The sequence below is a fragment of the Chanodichthys erythropterus genome, chromosome 12, assembly GCF_024489055.1.
Source record: "Chanodichthys erythropterus isolate Z2021 chromosome 12, ASM2448905v1, whole genome shotgun sequence".
NCBI lineage: Eukaryota > Metazoa > Chordata > Actinopteri > Cypriniformes > Xenocyprididae > Chanodichthys > Chanodichthys erythropterus.
The window spans coordinates 26700523-26717329 of record NC_090232.1 but is presented as its reverse complement, the minus strand read 5'-3'; the positions used below and the strand labels follow the sequence as shown (position 1 = coordinate 26717329).

Below are 16807 nucleotides of genomic sequence, written 5' to 3'. Positions count from 1 at the left end.
ACTGCAGGTAAAATTGGCCACTCTGAACCATACACACTTGTCAAGCCATAGATGGCAGTGTTTCACTTATAAAATGTACAGCACTGAGCCAGAGGCAGAATGAGACAGACTACTAGCAGAAAAATGATTGGACTTCCCACTGTTTGATCAAAAGAGCCAAATATAAAGAAATAACTTTTTTTTTTTTTTTTTTTTTTTTTTTTTTTATTCAAGGACAGGCATGCACATTAACTGCATAGTTATTTTGAATAGAATATAATGAAGTTAAATCAGAAGTGTCCTGGTGGCACTGTAACAGACAGAGTATGAATGTTTATACAAAAAAGATGCTGCTTTAACTGAATTCAATTTTATCTTCATATTTTTTTCTGACAATTTTTTTCAAATTAGTTTTACAAAGATATGTGCCTTACAAAAAGCCAATCCAAATGCGACAGGAAAAACTCTCAGAGATGTTTAATCTGACATCTCAAGACTAAAGAAAACATTTAAATTAAACATTTCCTTTCATACAGTGTTTTCATATTCTTTTCAACTAAAGCTGTATTGTGACCTTAAGTTTAGTATTGTACATTGGGCAAATTTTTGTATGCATATTTAAACATAGTTTTCTTAGTCTCGTGCAGGAGTCATAACAAACAGTAAAGCTTTTGATTGTGGGTCTGTCAGTCCTTAAGGACATTCTTGGATTCAGTGGTCAATTTCAAAGGTTAATGTTTTGGCTGAAATGTGGTTTAGTCAATATCATGGTTCAGTAAATGTCAAGGGATTTGTGAAATGACACCGTGAAGTAGCCAGGAATGGTTCGAGAATGAAGTCTAGAAAAGCAGCTTAAAGGACGGGGTCAAATTTAAAGTAATTTGTACTCTATAATATCTGAATCTTATGAATCTGTTGCTTTTAAAATTGTTGCATTTCATCCCCATACATTTGTAGTGGTGCTGTTCAGCAGTTATATTTGCATTTATTGTAATAGTATATTATCCATTTACTGCCAGAACCTTTCAGATGCCACATATCCCCACTGACCTCCAATCTCGGGTGGTGATGTCGCTTAACCACCAGGACTCTTGTTAAGAGACAACATCAGCATGGTTGTCAAATACCAGGCTTGTGGAGTTCCATTACTGAAGTTAAGGAGCCATCTGGTCACCCTTGCATTTGGATACAAACCACACAGTTAAATGGCTGTAGCGAATTAACTCAAAGGGGGGATGTTAATAATTATTCATAACTCATTATGATTATTAATTATGATTAATTATGAATATGTAAATCCATTAATAAGATTAACTGGATGTAGCAACATTAAGATTAATATTACAATCAATTAACCTGTTTGTCCAGTGAAACACTTGTACCGTACTACTCAGAGCACATAGTCAGGATCTAAATCATTTAAGAGGCAATTTATTATCAGATGGAGTCAGAACCAAACATGTATTGTGCATTTTACTTTAATGTAAAGTACTTTATTAACTAACTCACAAACACATAACTAAACTAACAAACACATAACATACACGAAGGTCACACACATACTAAGTAAGAATGAGCAATGATAGAGTTGAACCGGAAGTGGAGCTATTGATATAGCTATAGGAAAAAGTCATAGGCAATCTGGAAAGGAATCATCAGTTTCCTCAGCAATAAAACACCTTTGCTGACAAAGGTGTGTTTTACAAATCAATACTAAATCGCTGTTTAGTGTTCAAATGTACAATACTTGCAAGATGCCTTTAGGCTGAGGAGTGTCGGATCTGCAGGTTGAGGATAAATCTTGATGTTTTCGTCTGAAGTTGGTGCCAGTCTTTTCTATGTTGGATGATGGGCACATGGCTGGGTTGTAGGCCGAGGCCGGCAGCGAGGAGGGGTCTGTTCAGTCGTCCAAGAAGCAAGGAAAGAGAAGGAGTGGCATTGTTCTCTAGCTTTTAACCTCTGGTCAAAGTCCAACCTCTTAGGGATGATGGGGCCAATGAAGATGTTGTATATCCGGGCGACAACACATCTCCTGTCAGGGCTTTTATGACCAAGCAAGATTAACTAGCTGAGTTTCTGAAGAAGAGCTATTAAAGATTCTTGTACTACTGATGTGTTGCACAGGTATGGACATACCGCATACACAAGCATTTAAATCTTCTCGAAATGAACCCATAGACACTAAACAATACATAATTGAAGTTACCTTAAATGTATCATAAAACATGTGAATACAATGAGTGTAATATAGTACACGGTAATAATGGATACCATTTCCTGGGGATGAGCATGTTCATTTGTAGAACAGTCTGTCTATACATTAATGCAAGAGAGTCTGTGTTATGTTGGGTTAATGCAGGAAAGGTGCACGTTTTCGTGTGTCTCTGCTCTCAATGTGGCAACCACATTCTTTAGTGCAATAAAACTTGTAACTAAGAACTTCTCGGGGGATGGGGGACAGGCCCCAGAGTGCTTTAAACAATTATTGGTTAACTATAACAAATAATTGTGTCTGATTTGTCTTAGTCGTTACATGGCTTAGTTTCTCACCAGTTGAGAAAATGACATTAACCAGTAATTTGTATATACCAGCATTATGGAATTCACAATTCTAGATATGGCACAGAATAGCTGGTACATCTAGCCTAGATATGGCACAGCTAAGCACATGTGTATTTCAAAATATAAACCAAATGTTAACCTTGTGTAAGGAGTTACCACTGTTTGACTCAATGGGCCATATATCTTCTTGCTTTGGAGTACCCCCACCTCACTATGCTGTCATCTGAGCAATATACTGTACCTCAATACAAATAGTGATCCAAAAGTAAATTCCCTCCCATTTGAAAGTAATGGAAAAACATATATGGTGAAAAGTTGTCCCACTTGTGCATTTCCATTCTATATCTAGGCCAGATGTACCAGCTATCTGCCACATTTCGCCCAAAAGTTCTTGCTCTTTGGGTACTGTATTGTCCATCAATCTCTGGAAGGTTGAAGGTCATACTTGCAGACTGATTGGGAGTCCATTGTCCACGAGGAGCAGAGGAGGCTGTGATTACCTTGGCTTCTGGAGATCGAAATTTAAACCATCCCAAAGCTAGTGTACTTCTCAAATATCCTGCGTCCTATTATGGTTTCATATCTAGGCTGCCAGGTCAAAAAGCTCCATCGAAGGCTATCTCAATTTGAAGGATCCTTGGAAGCAGCCACAGCTTGTCTTTGAGTGCAGGATTCATCCAAAACATAGACCTTGATATAAACTGAATCTAACTCAATCAATCAGATTTCAGACTGCCCGCTTATTTTCACGTTACCTAATGTAAACCTTGCTCCAGACCAAGACAATTGCTGTGTCCCAATTCACATACTATTCATCCTAAATGGTATTGAAGTTAGAGTTAGTGTGTCCCACATCGTAGTATGTTGAAATGAGTAAGTTATTCCAAAAATACCTGGATGGTCTTTTTCTGGTTAGAATCCGAAGTGCAGATCCGCGCACACTCTAATGGCTAATATTGGCCACATCCCAAAACCCATTGCGAGTTGGACGAGGATTCGATTAGGGGCAAATTCTAATCGGAAGTGAGCATCCCTGTGCCCTACTTACTCCGAAGGGCAGAACTCCAGCTGATTCTTAAGATTTTATTGGTCATGTCAATCACAATACTGATTGCCTATACCAAACACTGATCCCTAAACCTACCTGTATCCACCCCATGGATCTTGTGTACTGCAATGAGGAGCTACTGTTGAAGTGGGGACTTTGAAGGGAGCAAGGATTTTGTGTGTAATAAGGAAGCCTTTTGGAATGCATTTGGCGAAGGGAGCCATTAAAAACCAAGTAATTTCCTCATTAGCTCCACATGGAATGTTATCATGACAAAGCTAGGCAGTGACAACAAGAATATCTTTTTGCTGTTAACATGGTATATACAAATAAATGTACATTTATAAGGAAGTTTTTACAATATGCTTTATGTGTGTGTTCTCGATCTGGTTTTAAAGATAAAGCATTAAACACATTTCTTACCAATGAAACTTGAAATTTTTTAAACTTCATATAAATGCATGATGAAAATGTGTGTAATATATCACAACCAAACAAAACAACTTGTATTATTCTGTTTATGCGTTAAATCCAACTATCCTGCCACATCTAAGAATAGACATGACATTCTTTTCCTCACCGGAATTCCTCTACATCTTGTAATATTCTAAAACAATATTCTGAGGCAATAAATATTAAAGCAATTCAAAGACAGCATTCTATGCATGTGTCATGTGCTGTTAATCAACATTAGAGCACCACCCTCAGGCTGAATAATGCAAGGACACTAGACCTCCGCCACAGAGTCTGCATGTGTTCAGCAATTAGAAGCTTACAAATTTTTTAAAATAAACTAACCAAGACCCAGACTCTGCCCTATCTACATTTACAGTCAGGAGTCACTACCACATCTCAATTCTCTCTCTCACCGCAAGGCATTAGCCGATCACTGCAGAACACTTGAGATCCAGGGGACGGAGTCGGGTAGGTTAAGGGATATGTAAAGTGGGAGGAGTTGGATCCAGATCCAGGGGGTGGAGATGGGTAGGTTTAGATCTGGGGGCCGGAGACAGGTAGGTTTAGGGATATGCACAGTGGGAGGGGTGGATCTTGTGTTCTGCAGTGAGGACCATCTCACCAAGAACTGTCTAAACGTGATGATGTAGCGACACAGCGTAGTGCGTCACTGAAATTATAAAGAGATGCCATGTCTGAAGAAGATGCACAGGTGTGCAAAAGCGTGGCAGCCCAACACAGTGCCCCTTCTAAAGGTATGTGGCTAGCTGAGATGGTGACCACACAGACCTTTAGTATAGACGGGGTCAACCCCGTTGACAAACGTTCTTGTAGGAATTCCAGAACTGAACCGACAGGGCAGTTGACTGGGTTCAAGTGGCGCTGCTAGCACAATGATGCTAAAAGTTGCCATTTTAGAGCATAAAGCTTTCTGGTGGAAAGGGCTCTAGAACTTAAAATCATCTCAACCTCAGTTGAGAGACTGGAGTCTATGAACTGGGTCCCTTCAGGGGCCAGACCCAAAGTTTCCAGATCTCTGGCTTGCGATGTTAGATCGTCCCTTGCACTTGAGACAGAAGATCTTGTCAAACTGAAATCTCCCATGGAATGCTATCCAGGAAAGATATCAGCTCCAAAAACCATACTCGGGCAGGCCAGAATGGAGCCACTTAGGAGAAGTTGGACTCGGTCCTGGCGCACCTTCGCTAGAACCCTAGCCTCAGACTGGATTTGCATCACAATTAATTTTAGGGTAAACATCTTGAGCCTGTATGTCCGAAGAGTACAGCTCAGGCCCTTAAGAATCGGATGCAACCCCCATCCTTTCTGGGAACAATGAAGTGCCAACTGAGTTCCTGAATCCTACTCTGGGAGGGGTACACTCTATATGACCCTTTTGCCAAGAGAAACTGTAGTTCTTGGTTGAAGAAACCTTTTTCTGACTCTTGACGTACCATGTATGGTATTGAGTGGAGGTGGACAGAAGGGAAACTAAATCCTGTAAAATTTCCTTACAGTATTCAGTGCCCACTGAGAGACATTTGGCAGTAGCTGCCATGCTGCCATAAAGCCTGACAGAAAAATCATTTTTTCGATAGCATTGGCCTGCTCGGCACTCTGAATCACCGAACTGGCAGGGACTGAACAGGCTGGCCGAATGGGAATATTGTTCTTGATTGAAGATGGGGCGAATAGCCCTTTGGGTGCCTCCACCCCCAAATCACGGTTAGTGGCAGGGTAAGTGGTAACACCACTCGAGGGCCCCGAGGGAGGTCAGGCACAAAATGTTGTGATGCTAGGGCCCAGGACTTTTTCTAGATCTGAAGCGAAAGATGCGACGCGTCCCCATGGCATTGAGTTCCACTCAAAAAGGAACTTGACTTTAGTTTCTCTTGTATATAAATTGCAAAATCATCTTAATTTAGGCAAAAATGTATACTAAAAATCTGAAAATTTTTAAATAAAATAAAGTTTTATTTGTATAGAAAATTAATTTGTTAGAGAGTGAGCATTATTTATTTTTTAGTTCCTCGTCGTACTACTACGAAATACATTTTACAATGTATGGAGTTTATATTGTTTGATGTTTACTACTGCCACATAAAGTATGATCATGTCTTTTATTTACAGGATTAACTCTCCTACCCACTACCAGAGTCTATATGTACAGGTTTCATACATGTTTATTTTTGTCTTCTTATAGTTTAATTTTTACAGAAACTTGAGGAGTCCTTATTGGAGAACATTCTGTCATTAAAGCAAATTGACTTAATTTGACTTAATTTACTTAAATTTACTTAACAGTATTTACTTAACCAATCTTATATGGATCATTTGTAATGATCGTTTTGATTTTGAATTTTGCTTTTGAAAAAAAAAAAAATAAGAATTTTTTGAAAAAACAAACAAACAAACAAACAAAACAAAACAAAAAACACCACTAGGGGGCAATAGGTATTGAGGGTACAATTTATGCAGCTTTTCTTCAAACTTTACGTTTATTGGATGATTCTAAAATCTTTCAAACTCATAATTACACACACATTACAATAACTTTGTCAGGCATTACTATAGATATAATGATGAAAAATTCATTTAGGCTAATGTCATACAACTGTTGTACATGATGCATCTCTATGTTCCTCCCACAGTGAAACTGTGTGCAATGTTACATTCATTTATTTTCAATACATATCAATGTTTTAGTAATTCCAAACTTTTAAATGTAATGTACATTAGGGTTGTTGATGTTGATTTCTTAATTGCTTAATATATTACAATGATTTCTTTTTCTTTCTTTCTTTCTTTCTTTCTTTCTTTCTTTCTTTCTTTCTTTCTTTCTTTCTTTCTTTCTTTCTTTCTTTCTTTCTTTAAATTACATGACAACAGATTAACCATTTTGTGTGTGTTCCATTATTTGTTGTTAATATCTTGACTTGAAATAAAGAGACATGGTGTAATGTGATTTGAGTTAATGACTTTTGTAGCCACATTTCTTCAATCCTTCAGGCAGATTTGATATTGGGGTATTATTGTTATTTTCCAAAGGTCACACTTCATTTCAACATTTACTTTTAAAGATTTTATTGAATTTAAAGACCCTTTTTATTTTTATATTTTTCAGAAATTTTGTTACAGAAACTGAATTAAATGTATAGGCCCTACGTGTCCCAATGCTTTTGTTAATTTCCCTGATCATAAATGGTTTTAGCAGCCACTGAAACACTATAAAAGTGTGAATTTACAGTAAATTACTTCTAGGCTTAAAGTACAGTTTATTACATTTACATTATAGATGTATACTGTTGTGTCATAATGAACAGGAACAGAAAATGGTTTACGAGCATAGTGATAAATTAAAGTGTTTAATTAATGCATTAAACACTTGTATATTTACAGGCAAATGATTTACCCATTGCTCCAGTTTTGTAGTTGCATTTTTGTAGGCTATAATTTGCTTAATTTTATATCACTGTTTTCATCGATAATATTAATCGTACAGTATTAAAAAATGCAAGACTGCAAGTTGTGATCAGTGTTATGAACAGATAAGAAGAACTTACACCATTATAATACCAGCTGGAAAAAAAAAAAAAAATGAAATCACAAAAATGGTGACTTAAAACGGAACAACTATTTATATTATTTTTAAACCCACCACAACATATTGCAGTAATCTGTGGTGTAACCAAAAATGTCCCAAATCAGTTTAAGAAATCCAAATAGCCTAGTCTTGCAATTGTAAGACGTGGCTATTAAATCTTGAGCAATTCTGACAAAATTGACAGTGCAGGCAGGGCTAATCAAACAAAAGCACTTCTGGTTTATTCCACTGCACCTAGCTAAGATTTCAGTTTCATCTATAGTAAAAGAGGGGAGGGACTATGAAGTAAACCATGGTCAAGAAGGACAATAGTTCTGATTGGACAGAGTCCATGTACCATCGGGAAGACAGCCACTCCTCTCACTACCGCGAAACGACGCGAAAATCTTATTAACCACGTGAATATATAAGCAAACAAGTTCCCTTCACGCTTTTAAGTTACCCGCATCCATGAGGAATAGGTTTATTTTTTTTATGATGGGATGCAATTTGGATATTTCCGCCGGGTGGTGCATTTCGCGGATTTCCCGCAGAAATAATTTTCTGTAATATCTTGGCGAATTTATTTGAAAGACTTCACGGGACGAAACGGTATGTTTATGCATTTGCCAAGTTGGTGTAACATCTGAGTGTGTTTCTACGAGGTGGATTGTGATTAGGGTCAATGGGGTTGAAGAAAAGAGATGATAATATAGTTCAGGGTGAGGGGTGTGTGATTGCATGGATCCTTTCAGTCAAGCTCGCTTATAAATGAGAATACATTCAGTTTAATTTCGCATATCAACAGGCTGCCGATAGTAAGTCACCAAAGTCCTTAAATAAGTAACAAACGTTTAAGTTCTAGTTTAATGTAAAGACGTCCAGAGGAGCCAGTTATAAGCGGGAGGGAACAGTTTTTGTTTAGGTTGGCACCCTTGTTTATTTTGCGCCTGCTTTGCCAAAATATAGCTACAGTTTAGTATCGGAGATGGTCATTTTTATAAGCTTTATTTTTTAAATTTGGTAAGCAGAACATGTTCTTATATTTTTTCATTATTTGAGCTAGTGTGTGTGGAATATTATAAACCACGCTGACATTTCGACGTTGGAAAATATATAGCCCATGTAAGTTATGCCTTTTCACGACTGTTAAGTTGTCTGTTCCCATGTTTTCTCAGGGAATAGCACAGGAAGGCGTTCAAGATTTCCCAAAACCTAAGGTAATTTTTCTTCTGTCACATTTGACTGGGTAATTGCCTGATTGTCGGTCCCACTGTGTTTTTAGAGTTGTTTGGTCGTGTGGGCCTAGTCGCACTTGTTTATATCCAAAGTTGTTATTATGTAACTGGAAATGTTGTTTTCGGTCGTTGTGTTGCTCAGTCGATCAAACATTGTGAAAATACACTTTTTTTTTTAACTTAGAGAAAAATAATAGTCAGCATTTAACGAATTAGTATAATAATAACGAAGTCATTACATATACAGGCAAAAGCTATGTGTTAAAATAACCCAGGGCATGACAAAGGTTGTTAAAATGCCACAAAGTCAAACTTCCTGTTTAGGTCGAATGCTTTTGTCCATTGTGTCAACACACTCACACACACACTCAGACACACACACACTCATACTCACACACAGGCCTACACACCATTGGCTGTGAGGGAATTAGGTCTGAACATAATGTTTGAGTTCGTATAGCATAGCTTACAGTTACTTAATTTCTCTGTTTAATTTGTATTTACATATTTGTTTTGTAACTTTCGTCTTGTTGGATTCACAGCAGATATAGAGGAGAATATCTGCTGGCTTTGATTGTTGCATCACAATAAGAGATTTTTAAAATTATTAATCATCATATTATAGTCTGTATCAGTGTATTATGTTTGTTTATAAAGGCACTGCCTTGTTTATCTATAGGCTGTTGTTATATCAAAAGGTGTGGAAAAAAACAGCTATATAGACTTGAGATGCTTTGCGTAGGCCTGTCTGTTTCTCTACAATACTTTATTCAGTACAAGAGTCCGTCATTTTAAAAATCACATTTTCAAAATCAATTTTAAAATATTTGGTGCAAAAGAAATTTATCTTACCGTTAATTTAAATCATACGTTCGAACACATGCAGACATGCATGAATAGCAGAGAGGTCACTTAGCTAGAGCACAACCACGTGACCAGCTTTACATTCCTCCTGTGCTGCCACCCTGCTGTAGTTTTTAGCATATATGTTTGCAGATGCCTTTTTTACACTTTTTTTTACAAGAAAAAGTAGTAGGGAAAACCCGTTCTGTAACTACATATTCATGATTGGTGGGGAACAAATGGCAAATTTAAAAATCTTAAAAAACATATTAATTAATGACTATGATCAATAACATTTTGTGAAGGAAATTTCTGCTTTTTTTTTGTCCTTTTTTAAAGTCAGTCTAAAGTGCAAAACCCTAATAAACTGGCTGATCAAAATGTTTTTGTAAGTACTTATGTGTACAGTACCTTGCCAAGTTTTCATTCTAGATTAAAGCATTCCATGAGTATGAGAAGGAATTATTAGTTTTTATTAGACATTTTCATATGAATAGTTTTATTTTTTATTTTTGCTAATGCTGGGCCACCAAGAACAACATCATGAAAGTATTAGATTGTATTAATAGACATGCCCTGTTATCTTTACACAAAGAGAGAAAACCACCCTCTGAGGTGGGATATGGGAAAATAACATAAATACAGTCCACTGTAATGGTAGCAAAGCACATACTGTAGACTTATACCTTGTTGAGCAATTTTTCTAGGTTGCATTGTTGTACATGGTGTGGCCCCCTTTTAGTTGCAGTGATGTGGCTGATTTTAAACAAATTTTAAATTTGTTTGTTACTGTCGCTATATATTATACACATTATAGAAACTTATTATTTTACCTTTTAATATACACAGAATGCATATTGGCATCTTTCATTGTGGTTTGTGGCAAGGGATTGTGATTTTTCCAAAAACTGTATGTAACTCAATCTTTTGAGAATAAAATCTTAAACATCGTATGAATCAAAACTAAAAAAACATTTATATTTGTCAATATTCGTTTAATTACTGAGGGACCACTCAATTTTTCAAGTGATAATATTTAAATGATAATTATTTTATTATGATAATTCTTTTATTACAAAACATACATAAATAACATAAACTCCATCAATATTCTGTTTTAAATTTTCAGTTTCTCAAAAGTACAAACTAATATATTTTTACAATGTAAGTTCATGAAGAAAATAAGATAGCAAACATGATCAGTATTATCATATTTGTCCACTGTAAATTTCATATTATAAATCTTTGTCGTTTATACAACCTGAACTCAGCATTACAAAACCAGTACTTGTATTTTGGGTTCTATCAAGTGTTGATTTATAATTATATATTCTGTTGTTTAAATTGTTGGTAACACTTTACAATAAGGACTCACTTGTTAACATTAGTTAATGCTTTAGTTAACATGAACTAACCATGAGCAATATATTTTGACAGTATCTAATAACCTTTGTTCATGTTGTAGAGATGTAGAAATTAACATTATCTAAGATTAATATTGTTTATCGTTAGTTCATGTTAACTAAAGTTACCAAATGAAACAATTTGGTGTTATTCGTCTGAATGTTCAAATGCAGCACAAATACATTTGAAAAGGTGGCAATTGCTGCACTAAAGGGTGTTTGTGTGTTTAATTGTGGTGTCTTAAAACAAACTAGATTCAAAATGACTCAAGACTGATTTGTAGATTTATCATATGTTTAGAAATAGTAAACCCATGATAAAACATTTTAACAACAGCTTTCAGAGTCAGTGTCAGCAACATTAGGCAGAATCAGTCGATGTTTAATTGAATTTAATAAATAAAACTATTTGATAAATAAAACAAAAATTAAGGGAACAGAACATTAAAGTGTGCAGTTGTAGATTAGAATTTAAATTCCATATAAAGTACAATGATTATTACAGGTTGATAATAAAGAAATATATATAGGGTAGGGTAGTCTTTGTATTGTTGTGAAGCTGTTTATGATTGTTATGAAAAAAAAAAAATATTATAGATCTCAAAATTTCCAGGTTCTTTAAATAATCTAATTCAAAAGATGTGTTTATGTGTACATCAAATTGTCATTATTTTTCAATATTAAATTGAAATTTTGAATAATTTTGTTTGTAATTTGGACCGAGTTGAAAAAACTACAAACTCTTTCTATACTTTTTGAAGAATTAGACATAATACATGTAATTCAAATTAAAAATACTGTCATTATTTCTAGAAGAATTAAAGCCCTTGCTTTGATTGAATTAAGTGTTTCTGAGTGGAGAAGGAGTTTTCGTCATGTGTTTGTGCTCAAGTGCATTTTCGGCATTACTTTTCTTCATTGAAACTGCACAGAGAAATACGGTAGAGAGACAGCGCTACTACAGTCAGTGGACGTGGGCCAAGCCACCCGACTTGTGTGTGTGTGTGTGTGTGTGTGTAACTAGAGCCAAGCAGATCAGATGCCACACTGTGAACAGGACTGCGGTTCTGTCACCCTGTGTCATCTGATGCAGGAATCCTGTCACAGAACACATGTTGAATGTGGGTATCATGATTAGAACAGCAGATGAGTGTGTAAGAACCGTACTGAGCAAGAAAATGTTATTTTATATTGGGAACATCAAATAACTGTTAAAATATGTGGGATGGCCAGTAATTGTTAAAATTGTTGTATTATGGTCATGGCAACAGTTTATTTAATGATTTTTTAAAGTTACACATTTTTGTCACTTATGCCTGTATGCAGTATGTCAATTTAATTGTGGTTTTAAAGTCAACATGAAATCAAAATTGACCCTTTCTATTTTCTTAATTCATGTTCCTTGTCTTATTGTGACCGATTCAAGTTTTCGGTTACACATGTTTCATGTACTAACTGTAGTAATAAAAGTAAATCATGCATAATTATTTACATGCAACTAATCCTAAACCAAACACTACTCCTAAACCTAATCCTATAGTAAGTACAAGTTTGTTAATATACTCATTACTTGAAAGTATAATTACAGTGTAACAATGATGCTTAAAATAGTGTAATTCTTTCTTGCTAATCTTGTTAATAACATGTAGTAACTTGCTCTTGTTCTTCCTCTGCTACAACTCAATTTTCAGAGTAATTGTGATATTCATTTGAACACTCAGTCCTGATATTGATTCTTAAAATCCCTAGATCGATCTTTTACTCTGACTGCTTTGAGTGGCTGTGTGGGAAACGTATTCGTGCAGCGCTTCCCATCTACATGTGTTCTGCTGAACTGACTCACTCAACTGCATAATTTGGACCCTTTTGGTAATTTTTTTTAATTGATATTTTTGTAATGTACAAATTTAGAAGATTTCCTGTGTTTCTCACACTGCTTTTATGCAGCGGCACTCCATTGCTGACAAATCTAGAATTTTCTCTTATGAGACTGTTCTTTTTTGTGAATCAGAAACATACAGCACAACCAGTAAAGCCTGATGAAAGACCCTAGAAATGACTTACCAGTTCTTATCAGTCTGAAACACTGCCCTGGATAATTTACAGCATTAGCAGAGAGGTCATTTGTTTCATATGTAAAAGCAAAATGTATGGTATAACTGACATATAAATCTGAATCAAATCTCAAAATCTGTATTGATACACAGCCCTGCTGCTGATTTCTCTTGGGTTGCGTGGACTATAGACCCTTTTCACAGACTGACGCATTTTAACGATCATCATTATCGTAAATCCTGCAACATTTTTTATATTTTCATTTTTAAAAAAAATGTATCTACATTTATAACAACACTACCTTGTATTATATTACCTTTGCATCAAATTACAAAAAACTAGTTAACACTGCTGTAAGGGTGTTTCTAATACAGCGGCTATGGGAGTGACGGTAAAAATTACATCTTTCTCTCTTCTGACTGCCGTTATCAATTGCTCAATTTTGTTCCTCTTTTTGAAAGTCTTAAAAACACTATTGTGGAGTCTCTCATTTACTGCTATAAAAGTTAACCCAACTATGACTATGACTATGACTATGACTTCCGCTTCTGAGAAACCCGGAAAAGTGAAAAGGCTCTATTGGGTCAGTGCGGTACAGAAGACATACGGCACTGATCTAATAGAAACTTTTCAGTTTGTGTACCATGAGAGGGCGCTAATTAATACCGTTTTTATTTTTTACATAATTTTTAAATTGATTATTAATCTATCTGTGTACACTCATGACATATTAAGAAAGCAAGAGAGAATGATAATAAATTAGTGTGTTGTAAAGTCAAATGTGTATATGCGTGCATGGGTGGGGAATATGGGTGAAAAGAAATCTGACTGGCTATTTTAGTTTCATTTAATTGGCGCTTTTTCCACACATAAAAATGACATTACAGATAGTTAATGTTTAAAAACAGGCTCTGAGTAAACGCTCTTAAAAACAGCTAAATTCGATTGAAACATTTGCAAAAAGGCCTAAAACAATTGAGTAGGGCTGGAGAAATTAAATCTTAAATCTTTTCTCTAAATGAAAGGTTTCAAAGTTGTCGAAAACAGTGAGGCCTTGACGTGACTGGAAGGAAAGTGAGGCTTCTTTTTTTTTTTTTTAATCATGTTTCTCTGAAAACAATACACACATTTTGGGACAAAGCCGCTAAAAAAAAACAAAAAAAAAACAAACAAAATAAGTCACAAAGCATCTATCTACACAAGCACATCAGAGTGCTCAGTTACTGGCATCAGATTTTCTAAATGTGTATACAGGAAAGAGATAGTCGATTTGTACAGTATTAGAACACTACAGTATTAGGTAATCAGGTTCCCACAAAGACAATAGAAAGCAACAAGTATGGTATCAACTCAATAACTGATTTAATTGCTTTTTACGGACAGCGGGAAAAAAAGGGGGGGAGGGTGTAGAGGGGTGGGTTTCTAGTTCTTCGCATACTCTGAGATAAAATCCTGCAGGCGCCCCTGTATTGAATAATGTCAACTAATAGCAGTTTAGGCACTGTTGTAGCAAACTCACATTCAGTCTGGCTCATTCTGGTATGTTATGCCCAGTTTTCACAATTCTTTCAATTCCAGATATTCTGTCTTAACCCTGTAAAGCCTGACATATGAAATAACAATCATAAAAATCTATTTTAGGTTTATTGAACCTTTAGTCAAACTAAAGAAAGTTTATTTTTGAGTATCATTTGATTTTTGGCTCATATAAGAATATGAATACAGAGCAATGTTAAATAATGTTAAACATTATTTAACATTATTTGGCCAACAAGTAAGATGAAATTCTGCTAGCTTGTAATGTAAATTAGTGAGATCTTTATAACAGAGAAGCAGACTACTTACATAAAATGCATATAAACATCAGTTGTCATTCTCCCAATAAAATGGCTTGGTATAATGATATTTAAACCCTTAGTTTTGAGTTCTTTCTGTTGAGCTCTTTCCTTGAGCTCTATCATATTTGATACTTACATTTTAGCATTTTTTCTAAAACATTATATATGGATAATCGGGTAAACCAAAGTTGCTTCATTCCAGTTAGTGTTCATCTTGAAATATTAGTAACGATATAAAATGTATTCTTACGTTTACTTTATTAAAGTCAGTAGCAAAGAGAGATGTGAAGAAGAAGTGGAGAAACAAAAACCGTCTTTAATAAATCCAAAACAGAAAACTCAGAAGATCACGGGAGAATAACTTAAGACAGCCACATTAACATTGATGATACCAAACAAAGAAACTGAATGAACAGAGTGTTTAAAAACACTGAGATTATTAGATAATTAACTTAACCAGAAACATGTGCATAACTCAGTCAAAAACCATGGAGACAAACTAACAAAGGGAACACAGGCAACAGGAACAGAACACAGTGAAAACGCAACCAAAATAAAACACATTATAAAGGGGGGCATGCTTTTAGAATTATACTAAAAGACCTCTCACTTACTATAAGATGTTAGAAATGCATGTAATAGATTGTGCACAACAGGTTTTTCAGCAAAGTGTTGTTAGGGTTAAGTTTTTCTTGGTGAATATCCTGTTTAATTTGAAAATTTGCCAAAAAATGAAAGTTAAATGGCAGTTGAACGTGATTGTTGTTCTTGCGTTGCCAGTACTTGTGATATACCTGGACTCAGAGGACAGTATCTGAGCTTTGTTACACCAGTAGAGGGAGGTATTTAGAGATTCAGAGATTACATGAATAACCCATCTCCATTCATCCTTTCACTGTCTCTCTTATTTCCATTGCACGCATCCATTAACAGCACATGTGACTGTTTTTAGATATTCTGCATGGTGTTGATAGTCCATCAGGTGTTCACAGTCTCTGTTTCTGCATCCATGTCTCTTTTGCTTTAAACACGCACACACACTCACATGCATTGACATGATCTCATTCAATGTCTTTGCCCCATACCTAGGCTGAGGCAGTGCTGATGACTTGCGGGATGGTGCAGGAGTTGCTATGGTAACCCCATAGCTGGAGAGTGTGGAGGTATAGGCAGGTCGGTTGGGCTTTTGTTATGGATGGAGTGTGTGAGTGGAGTCTAGAGCAACACAATAGCCCACTGAGACCAGCTCACAGGAGAGGGAATTTACTGGGAAAATTGTGATCTATAAGTACTGTGAGAAAGGTTGGGAAGCAGAAATAAAGACGTGCTGTGAAAGTGAAGAGAGGAACACTCCCTGTTTGCTTATGGGTGTCGGCTGATCAACAGGTTGGGTAGCATGTTTAAAGCACACATAGAAGAGCTGATTAATAAGCTTTATACAAAAGAAATAATAAATATATATATATATATAGACATGATATAGACATGAAAATGCACTATCCAAACTTAAATGGTTGAAATTCAAGAATGCTTTGGAATATAGACCTAAGATTGGTTTTGTTTTAAAGAAGACACTTGTCAGATTATTGTAGAAGTGAAATAAATTAGGAAAGTGAAATAAAAAATATATATGTAGAAGTTTAAGTTTATGAAAATGTAAAAAATATAATTGTTTATATTTTATAATAATATATTACAAAACATGTTTTGCTCTTAAACTGCAAGAAAATCAAAGCCAAAAATGTCAACATTCCAAATTTTTCAAATATTAATAAAATATAATAATTTTTCAACATTCCATA

General features: G+C 35.4%; 1 protein-coding gene across 8 annotated transcripts in view; it reads left to right on the top strand.

The window, feature by feature from the left end:
* Positions 1-7995: 7995 nt before the first annotated feature.
* igf2bp2b (insulin-like growth factor 2 mRNA binding protein 2b) overlaps positions 7996-16807 on the top strand; it is a 55346-nt gene continuing 46534 nt past the window's right edge. For 4 of the 8 annotated variants that reach the window (XM_067403155.1, XM_067403153.1, XM_067403154.1 and 1 more), the window contains exons 1-2: positions 7996-8240; positions 8807-8848. The gene's annotated coding sequence lies outside the window, so the exon portion shown is untranslated. Of the gene's footprint in view, positions 8241-8549; positions 8652-8806; positions 8849-12861; positions 12982-16160; positions 16179-16807 lie in introns of those variants that run through there. The other 4 variants (XM_067403156.1, XM_067403160.1, XM_067403157.1 and 1 more) reach the window with 4 other exon arrangements.